We start from the raw sequence: 10,602 nt of genomic DNA on the forward strand, positions 1-10,602 counted from the left end.
CCCAGTGAAGAGGCCTGTGGGTGACAGGCATCCATCACTGACTATGGAGGGGCTACCCTCCCTTTTTGAACCTCCAAGGAGCCTTCCTGCACATGTATAGTTGGGGAGGTTCTCTGACTTCAAGAATGAGGAATATGTGGTCTTTCATCTCTTATCTGGGCAAGGCCCAGCTCCTCTCTCCTGCTATTTTGGAGTATCTGTCTACAGCAGAGAAACTGTTTAGCCTGGGACCCATATCTCTCCTGCCTCCCTTCCTTCATAGCAGTGTTATGAAAACTCTCTCTCATTAAATGTGAGAGAGCATGAAAATGCTAAAAAGGGAAAACTTTAGTTCTCCTTCTTCCACGTAGGGAAAATTCCAGTGTTTCCCCACTGTATGTTCTGTTTCCTATGAGTCTCCTTTACTTCTTACACAGCACATTACTCTGGTCACCAAATGTGTGGGGATTTTTCCCCTACACCAAGCAATTGTCTGTTTGACACTATGTAGTGCCTGAAGTGAGTTAAACTGTGGGACATCCAGCTGGTGTCAAGACTGAGAATTAGTATGGAGAAAAACCTCCACATATTTGGTGACAGGATGAGGTGTTGTGTGAGTAATAAAGGAGACTCACAGGAAAGAAAAACATAGGAAGGGAAAAACTGAGGTTTTTCCAAATTATAGTTGGTGTCAGTGAAGTGGGATTTGCTAGAACCACCCTGGCTCATGGAAACATGTGGTTTGGGAAGAGAAAGGATAAGAGGGTCGTGTCTGATGAACCTTTGACCCCTGGATGGCTACCTGGTCACCCAAGGTGTTGAACTTCAAGTCTCTACTAATGGAATTTAGAGATGGAAATAAATCTGACTCCTGAAGAGCTGACTCATTTAATAAGCAAGGAAATGCATAATAATAAAAAGCACACTAAACATATAATCTCTTGGTCATTGTTATCTGTAATAGCTAAAATAAAGAAAGTGCTGGGTCAGAACTTGATGTTCATCCAAGCTCAGACTTGGGTTGGTGTGAACTTCAGCCACTAACCTCAAAGCTGCCCACAGTCGGAAAAATTATGCCAGGACAATATAAAGTACCGCTAAGGCCTCTGGTTAGCAAGAAGGTAGTCAATGTGGGGGGAGGGGGAAACCAACAAACTACTGAAACCAGGGAGTATAGTGTGAAGGGGTTGTCTCATAGCAGCATCAGCTTCCTGAAGCGCCTTTATTAAAATGGATGCTGAGAATGGCTATTTTAGGGGCTATGTCTTTGGTTTTGAATGCTGCTGAGCAGAAGCATTTTCATTGCTTTTCATTTTCATTTACATTGAGACAGGACCCACAGTTCACTATTGAACAATCACAGATGGTGTTATAAGGCCCAGACACACATTGAGGTGATATTGGATTCCTCATGCACTATGGTGCCAAAACCTATTGGTGAAACCATGACATCTTCAGTTAGATTGCATGCTAAATTGCCTCAGTTGTGTCTGAATCTATGGGACCCGATCCCTGTCCATGGGATTCTCCAGGCAAGAGCACTGGAGTGGGTTGCCGTGCCCTCCTCCAGGGGATCCTCCTGACTCAGGGATTGAACATGTGAGCAGTAAGAGTATAAAAGTGGGACTGTCCAAACAAGATTCATGCAAAGCTGCATCTCCTTTATGTGACTATTTCCTGGAAATGGATATTATGTCTGGCTGGGGAACACTTCCCTTACCTAGTACTGAAAAATCAAAATCTGTTGATGAACTCCTAGTGGAGGCTACAGGTAGGAGTGTAAATGTTTATGGAATTACAGTACTAGTTGCCAGGAGAATTGGTATGTTTGAACAGGTTTTATGTGAAGTGGTTATGTATTTTCTACCTGATTGTATTATGGGGATGGACACTGGATCTGACTGGGGAATATTTTCCCTATCTAATATTGTAAAACAGGAACCATGTACATCCACCCTTCAAGCAATGTTAATTAGACATGCTAAATAGAATCAATAGAATGAGAAAAACTAGAGATCTCTTCAAGAAAATCTGAGATACCAAGGGAACATTTCATGCAAAGATGGGCACAATAAAAGACAGAAACAATATGGACCTAACAGAGCAGAAGATATTTAGAAGAGGTGGCAAGAATATATGGAAGAACTATGCAAAGAAGATCTTCAGGACCCAGATAACCACGATGGTGTGATCAGTCACCTAGAGCCAGACATCCTGGAGTGCAAAGTCAAGTGGGCCTTAGGAAGCATCACTACGAACAAAGCTAGTGGAGGGGATGGAATTCCAGTTGAGCTATTTCAAATCCTAAAAGATGATACTTTGAAAGTGCTGCACTCAACATGCCAGCAAATTTGGAAAACTCAGCAGTGGCCACAGGACTGGAAAAGATCAGTTTTCCTTCCAACCGCAAAGAAGGGCAATGCCAAAGAATGTTCAAACTACCACACAATTGCACTCATCTCACACGGTAGCAAAGTAATGCTCAAAATTCTCCAAGCGAGTCTTCAACAGTACATGAACCGAGAAATTTCAGGTGTTCAAGCTGGATTTAGAAAAGGCAGAGGAACCAGAGGTCAAATTGCCAACATCCCTTGGACCGTACAGAAAGCAACAGAATTCCAGAAAAACTTCTGCTTCATTGACTATACTAAAGCCTTCGACTGTGTGGATCACAACAAACTGTGAAAAATTCTTCAAGAGATGGAAATACTAGACCACCTTACCTGCCTCCTGAGAAATCTGTATGCAGGTCAAGAAGCAACAGTTAGAATGGAACAACAGACTGGTTCCAAATTGGGAAAGGAGTATGTCAAGGCTGTATATTGTCACCCTGCTTATTTAACTTATATGCAGAGTATATCATGCAAAATGCCGAGCTGGATGAAGCACAAGCTGGAATCAAGATTGCCAGGAAAAATATTAACAACTTCAGATATGTAGATGACACCAGCCTTATGGCAGAAAGCGAAGAACTAAGGAGCCTCATGATGAAAGTGAAAGAGTGAAAAAGTTGTCTTAAAACTCAACACTCAAAAAACTAAGATCATAGCATCCAGTCCCATCATTTCATGGCAAATAGATGGGAAAACAATGGAAACAGTGAGAGACTTTATTTTCTTGGGCTCCAAAATCACTGCAGATGGTGACTGCTACCGTGAAATTAAAAGATGCTTGCTCCTTGGGAGAAAAGCTATGACCAACCTAGACAGCATATTAAAAACCAGAGATTACTTTGCCAACAAAGGACCATCTAGTCAAAGTTATGGTTTTTCCAGGAGTCATGTATGGATGTAAGAGTTGGACCATAAAGAAATCTGAGAACTGAAGAATTGAGGCTTTCGAACTATGGTGTTGGAGAAGGCTCTTGAGAGTTCCTTGGACTGCAAGGAGATCAAACCAGTCAATCCTAAAGGAAATCAGTCCTAAATATTCATTGGAAGGACTGATGCTGAAGCTGAAACTCCAATACTTTGGCCAACTGACGCTAAGAACTGACTCATTGGAAAAGACCCTGATGCTGGGAAAGTTTGAAGGCAGGAGGAGAAGGGGACGACAGAGGATGAGATGGTTGGATGGCATCACTGACTCGATGGCCATGAGTTTGAACAAGCTCAGGGAGCTGGTGATGGACAGGGAGGCCCGGCGTGCTGCAGTCCCTGGGGTCGCAAAGAGTCGGACACGACTGAGCAACTGAACGGAACTGAAATGAGAGTCAGAGGGTGCTTACACTCAAAATAAGAGGAACTAAAGGAGTCTCCCTGCTCGATGTATTTCTGTTTTACTGGTGGATCTCGGGGACTGGGGTGTGGAAGGATGCTAGTCATTCTTTCTTCCCCACATCTCCTCAGTTTTTTTGTCTCCCTTACTGATGCAGTGGTCACAGGACCAGGGCTACAGCTAGAGCTGAAAATAGGCATAATCCTAACTAAAAAGTACAACTGTGTTTCTGATCTTTATGTCATAATTACTAAGAGCCTATTGGGGCAGGATGTGCCTTCAACCCACTGACAAAATTGGGGCTAACAGTGAAGGCAGTTAGATCGCTTGGTGGTTAAGACAGCCCACTAGTTCTGCACTATGTAAACTTACCTCATCTGTACAGAAGTGGACTGATGGGGAGGTACACGCTAGACCAGTACTGCTGCCGGCAGCACAGACTGGCACAGTCTAATGTCCCTTCCACAGGTAAAGGAGTTTGGGCATAAACAGAGAGAAGGAGGAATAATAGCAGTTAACAGTAAAGTAATGAATAAATGAATTATGTAATAAGGAAAAATTCCAGTATTACATCAACACCTTGAAAGAGGCTCAGAGCAAGACATGATATTGCCTCAGCTCAATTATGTAAGATGCCTGAAAGGGTGAAGCCATATGTTGGCTGAGAGCATGCCTGCTTTTGAAACTTGACAAGATGGAATGAAAGCCTGCAAACCTGAGTGGTCTTGCCCCAGGAGACAGTCTCATACAATACGATGATGAACAGGAATGATTTTTAATGACTACTTTGGATTCCAGTAATGTGAACTTGTACTTTTGAACTTGTGTATCATTTTGATGGAAGGGGTCAGTGGCCAGAGACCAGGGCTGGTGGGCTGTGAGAAAAGAGAAAATACATATATTGGTCTCTGTCCCTGACTCCAGGCACAGAATTCCTAAAACCCTATTAATTTCCTAAGTGATAAGAGCACTAGGAGAATCTTCTGTTCTACGGAAGTGACACTGAATGGGCTCCTGCATGACTACTAGATTTGTGGCTGGTCACAAGAAAGACCAAGCCATGAGTAAAAACTTGGAATTTTCAGCTCCATCCATCAGAAAGGGAAGCCTCCATAAAATCCCAAAAGCATGAGGTCTAGAAAGCTTCCAGATTGGAAGCAGGAACACCAAGAGGAGGATGCACATTAACTCTCCAGGGACAGAAGTTTCTGCACTAGAGAGCCTCCCAGATCTTGCCTCATGTATTTCTGTATCTGGTTGTCCATCTGTATTCTGTATCATATTCTTTAATTCATTGATGCAGTTGATGCAAGTAAGAGTTCTGTGAGCCGCTCTAGCAAATTAATGCAATCTGATGAAGGGATCATTGGAACTCCCAATCTATAATCTATAGCAGGTCAGAAGGCATGACACCACAAAACTCCTAGAAAAGAACACAGCAAAACATTCTCTGCCATGAATCAAGCAATATTTCCTTAGGTCAGAATCCCAAAGCAATGAAATAAAAGCAAAAATAAACAAATGGGACCTACTCAAACTTATAAACATTTGCACAGCAAAGGAGACCATAAATAAAATGAAAAGAACCTACAGACTGGGAGTAAATACATGCAAATGATACAACCAATAAGGGCTTAATTTCCAAAATATACAAACAACTCATACAACTCAATAACAACAACAAAAAACAAACAAACAACCCAATCAATAAATGGGCAGAAGACCTAAATAGATATTTCTCCAAAGAAAACATACAGATGGCCAATAGGTACATGAAAAGATGCTCAGCATCACTAATTATTAGAGAAGTGCAAATAAAAATAGGAGATATCACCCCACACAAGTCAGAATGGCCACCATCAAAAAGTTTATAAGTAATAAATGCTAGAGGTGTGGAGAAACGGCAACCCACCCTTCTGCACTGTTGGTGGGAATGTAAATTGGCGCAGCCACTATGAAAACAGTACGGAGTTTCTTTAAATCACTAATAATAGAGTTACCATATGATGCAGCAATCTCATTCCTAAGCATGTACTGGGAAAAAAATGAAAGCTCTAATTTGAAAAGATGCACGCACCTCCATGTTCATAGCAGCACAACTGTCAAGACATTTGGGACTATTGGAAACAACCCATGTCCACTGACAGATGACTGACTTAAGATGTGGTGTATATATACTATGAAATATTACTCAGCCATGAAAGAATGAAGTAACATCATTTGCAGCAACATGAATAGACCTAGAGATTATCATACTAAGCAAAGTAAGTCAAAGACAAATATCATATGATATCACTTGTATGTGGAATCTAAAAAAACAGTACAAATGAACTTATTTACAAAACAGAAACAAACTTACAGATATAGAAAACAAACTAATGGCTACCAAAGAGAAAAGGATATATTGGGAGTGTCAGATTAACATATGCATACTACTGTATATAAAATAAACGACTAAGATTTACCTATATAGCATAGGTACTATATGTAATATCTCGTAATGAACTATAATGGAAAAGAATTGGAAAAAATTAATATATACATATAAATGTAGAGTCACATGTAGAACTACTTTGCTATACACCTGAAACTAACACAATATTGCAAATAGACTAAACTTCAATTTTAAAAAGAAGTGCAGGTAATAACTTGGGCTTGAGACTGACATCTGAGGGAAGTGGGGGCATTTTTGTAAGGAAGGACTGGGCCTTTAACCTGTGGACCTGACTCTATCTCCAAGTAGTTAGTGTCAAAACTGAGTTAAATTGTAGGACACCTAGCTGGTGTCAGGCACAGATTTGCCTGGTGTGGGGAAAACCTCCCGCCTGGTAACCACAAGTGCAGTCCTGGTGCGAGCAGTAAAGAGAAGAAAGACGTGGGAAGCAGAGAACTGAGTTTTCCCGCTGCAACTGCCTTCACAAGTAAGCACTGGGCAAACGTTAAGGTGCATATTTGTTTCACGTATGAGCTGGTTTTCCTTATCTTGATCGAATCTGTCACCCAAGTCTCTTCCTAACTGTAGTTACTGCACCATTTTTTCTCCAGTCTCGGAGCAGGGGACGTGAGCTAAGGGCCGGCGAGTGACCTGACCCCAGGGCGGGCCGGTTCCCCGCCATCGTTCCTCCGGGACCACCAGGATCGGGAAAATTGCCCGACAAGCATTTGAGGACGTCTGGAACTTTGGCCCGCAGACTCCGGCTTTCAACAGCAACAACACTGGCTGGAACTGCACTTGCGTCTGAAGTTTCAGATAAGGCACGATGGGGTTCCTCTGGGGCTGCGGCCATGACGCAGGGCGCGCATCAGGGCCTTGCAGGCCACCTCCAGGCGCTTGGGTCAAGCAGGGCTCGATGCGCCCCATGCTTTCCTCCTAGCCAGGGATACAGTGACAAGCCGATGTCTCTCAAGGTGAGTTTTTGAGACACCATCCTCACGGAGTTTCCGTAGTGTAGTGGTTATCACGTTCGCCTCACACGCGAAAGGTCCCCGGTTCGAAACCGGGCGGAAACAAAATAATCTTTTTTTTTTTTTTTTTAAACCCCCGCTGGTTAATCCCTGACCGACTCAGCGGTTGTTACTCATCCCTGCCAGAACCCTGAGACTAGTTCAGCAGGCACCTTCGCAGACGTTGGCCCCAGCGGTTTTTCGTTATCTTTCCTGACACTATAAATCTAAAACAATTTTGGCCACTCAGATGAAGTCATAGACCCGATCCGGATCCCCAGGACCAAGTTCTGACTCAGGGCGGTGTCCTAAAATTCAAGTCCTTCCCTTATTCAAACTCTGCTCAGGCTGCAGACACTTCAGCTGGGACAGCAAGGGGCTGTCTCCTGCAGAGAATTTGCAACCTGTATTAAAACCCAACTTTATGCCTGACATTATCTTGCTTTAAGCTGACAGCAGGTATGTTTTCCCTGCAGTCCAGAGGAATGAACAGACCGTAGTTGCAGAGCCAGTGTCACAAATCACTCTGCTCTCTCACCCCTACCAGACCCACCCTTCCTATTTCTATTTTCATTTTAAGCTGTTCCCATACATTCAATACTAAAGTTCCCAATCATGGAGATTCTTCCTCCTTCCCTCCTCTGAGTCTTTTCCCACAGGGAATCCTAAAGCCCTAAGGTCCATGGTTCTAAATCAGGGGAAAACAATATATATTTTGTTTTAATTAAAAGTTATTTTCACACACATTCCTCCCACCCCCATTGGGCAGTTTGAACAGACACTTCTTCAAAGATAGACGGATAGCAAATAATCATATCTAAACATATTCCACATCATTAATCATTAGGGAAATGCAAATTTAAAATACAATGAGATATCACTACACATCACTTGCTTCTTGGAAGGAAAGCTATGACAAACCTAGCTAGACAGCATATAAAAAGGCAGAACATCACTTTTCCAACAAAAGTCTGTATAGTAAAAGTTATAATTTTTCTGGTAGTCATGTATGGATATGAGAGTTGTACCATAAAGAAGGCTGAGCATGGAAGAACTGATGCCTTCAAATTGTGGTGCTGGAGAAGACTCTTGAGAGTCCTTTGGACAGCAAGGAGATCAAACCAGTCAGTCCTAAAGGAAATCAACCCTGAATATTCATTGGAAGGACTATTGCTGAAGCTGAAACTTCAATATTTTGGCTGCCTGATTCGAAGAGCTGACTCATTGGAAAAGACCCCAATGCTGGGAAAGATTGAAGGCAAGAGGAAAAGAAGCCAGCAGAGGATGAGATGGTTGGATGGCATCACGGACTCAATGGACATGAACCTGAGCAAAGGATGGGAAGGACAGGGATGCCTGGCGTGCTGCTGTCCATGGGGTCACAAAGAGTCAGACATGGCTTAGCAGCTAAACAAAACAACAAATCACTACACATATATAACAGTGTATTTGATACCAGATGTCCAGAATGTGAAGGGACTGGAACACTCATACACTGCTGAGGGGAATGTAAAATGTCACATCCACCTAGGAAAACAGTTAACAATTTCTTGGAAAGTTCAACTACAATGATATGATTCAGCCATTCTAATCCCAGGTATTTACAAGAGAAAATTAAGTGTATGTGCATTGATTTGTATATGAATATTCATAGTAACTTTATTTATAACAGCCCAAAGCTGGAAACAATACAAATGTCACTCAACAAGTAAAGATAAATTATGATTACAACCAGAAAATGGAATGCTACTCAGGAAAAATTATTATTATTACTCTTATGCTGGGTGAAAAGTTCAATCAAAAAAGTGTTGTATGATTTCATTTACAGAAAATTGTAGAAAATGAAAACTGTAATGACAGAAAGCAGATCAGTAATTGCTTGATAAGAGGAAAGAGAATGGCAGGCAATACGTATTAGAAAGGGAAAATTAGGAAGGGGGAACAATGAATATGTTCACCTTAACTGTGGCAGGGCTTTCATTATGACTTTCACTGGCCCTAAACACTTTGATCTTCGTGGAACCTTCATAAAAAATAAAGTTTAAGTATTAAAATATTAATGTTTAAATATTTCAGTTCAATCGCTCAGTTGTGTCTTACTCTTTGTGACCCCATGGAATGCAGCACACCTGGCTCCCCTGGCCATCACCAATTCCCAGAGCTTGCTCAAACTCATGTCCATCGAGTCGGTGATGCCATCCAACCATCTCCTCCTCTGTCATCCCCTTCTCCTGCCTTCCATCTTTCCCAGCATCAGGGTCTTTTCCAATGAGTCAGTTCTTCTCATCAGGTGGCCAAAGTATAAAAGCTTCAGCTTCAGCATCAGTCCTTCCAATGAATATTCCAGTGATTTCCTTTAGGATGGACTGATATTTTTAATTTAAATTTTATTTATTAATATAGTTTATTTACATATACCACAGATAATTGACTATAGTATATGATTATATAATATATAATTATAGTATATAATTATAAGATATTGTACAGCTGCTTTGATATAAATGGGTAAAAAATCTGCCTGTAATGTAGGAGACACAAAAGATGAAGTTTCCATCCCTGGGTTGGGAAGATCCCCTGGAGAAGGACATGGCAACCCACTCCAGTATTCTCGCATGGAGAATCCTGTGGACACAGAAGCCTGGAGGGCTATAGTCCATAGGGTCACAAAGAGTCAGACACGCCTGAAGCGACTGAGCATAGTACATTAATATTATATAAAAACATTTGTAAAATTTTATTATGTTCTTTTGAATTTAAATGAATTTTTAAAATTTAAACATTTTGAATTAAAAAGTTGACACAGTTTTGAAGGTGTATGCCTACTGTACCTAATAGGCACGTCAGTCCCCCGTTGTAAAGATGCATTCACAGATCTATACATTTTGTCAAAACTTAACGACTTGTACATTTTGAATATGTTCGCTTTGCTGTATGTCAAGTATGTCCTAAAACAGTTATTCATGATTGTTTTAAAATTTCTCAGAAAAAAAAAACACCATATATTTGAAGTCTGTTCTGGACACTCATACAAATATATATTTTTGTTTCTTATTAAAATTTTTGTATGAAATTAAAATATGTATTCACAACATTGAATAACTTGGGGGTGGACCTTGGGTACAGTGTTAATCTCAATTCATTGCCCTTAATTCACATGGATGGGTGCAAGAGTCTTCTCCTGCTTTGTTTATGTCAATTTATTACTTTCTTTTATGCTATTCCCTACTTCCACCCCCTCTCTATCATGTTTGTTATGTATTATGAATTCATATGTGTCCTCATAGGCTGTGTAGTTGTTTTGTGTGTAATTGTTTCCTAATCTTGCATATGTTTTTCACTTAGCATGCGACTTTGGGGTCTACCCAGGTTGCTGTATGCACATTTAGTCTTTGTTTCTAGCTGATGTAAATAATTTCACAGTGGGTACCCACTCATTTTACTTTTCTTCCCCCCATTATG

The 10,602-nt window shown here is 41.2% G+C and overlaps 1 non-coding gene across 1 annotated transcript; it reads left to right on the top strand.

Annotated features, from left to right (window-relative positions):
• The first annotated feature begins 7,133 nt into the window (after positions 1 to 7,133).
• On the top strand, positions 7,134 to 7,206 carry TRNAV-CAC. Its single transcript has one exon. It is a non-coding gene; the product is annotated as a tRNA-Val (tRNA).
• Positions 7,207 to 10,602: the final 3,396 nt, after the last annotated feature.

This window comes from Cervus canadensis, chromosome 2 (assembly GCF_019320065.1).
Source record: "Cervus canadensis isolate Bull #8, Minnesota chromosome 2, ASM1932006v1, whole genome shotgun sequence".
NCBI classification, from domain to species: Eukaryota; Metazoa; Chordata; class Mammalia; order Artiodactyla; family Cervidae; genus Cervus; species Cervus canadensis.